A 640-nucleotide genomic window follows, 5' to 3' on the forward strand; every position below is an offset into this window, starting at 1 on the left:
GAGCTCCTCACTGGACGGGAAGGCCGGGCCGAGGCGGGCTGTTCTGGGCTGCGGCTTCCGTCCGAGTGCCACGGCCGCCGGGGCAGGGTCAGGCCAGAGGGTGCCAGGCGGCTGGCATCTACCCAAGTGCCCGGGGCCGGTGGGGCCACCCGAACCCACCCCTTCCCCAATCCCTGGGACTCGGGCTGAGCGGCCAAGGGGTGGGAGCCGTGGGTGGACCCGGAAGCCACGTCTACGGTCTCCAGGCTGGGTTCTGGGAGGCACTCTACGCACCGCCTCTCAGGAGGGGCCCGCTGGGGCGGGAAGGTGACGGCCTGGAGGTGTCAGGGCGGGGCCTGGTCGTCAAAGGCCCGGGAAGCTGGGCACAGGGGCCCGCACCTCTCGTGTCAGCACTTGGGAGGCCGAGGCGGGAGGATGGCTTGAGCTCAGGGGTTCGAGACCGGCCCGGGCAACTTGGTGAGACCTTGTCTCTACAGTAGATCGAAAAACTAGCGGGGAGTGGTGGCGCACGCCTGTGGTTCCAGCTACTCAGGAGGTTGGGGCAGAAGGATCACCTGAGCCCAGCAGGCCGGGGCTGCGGTCGCGCCACGGCACCCTAGCACGGGCAGCAGAGGCCGCCAGGGCGGAGCTCGAGACTGGG

This window comes from Carlito syrichta, unplaced genomic scaffold (assembly GCF_000164805.1).
Source record: "Carlito syrichta isolate Samal-C Ts95f unplaced genomic scaffold, Tarsius_syrichta-2.0.1 Scaffold136046, whole genome shotgun sequence".
Classification (NCBI taxonomy): Eukaryota; Metazoa; Chordata; class Mammalia; order Primates; family Tarsiidae; genus Carlito; species Carlito syrichta.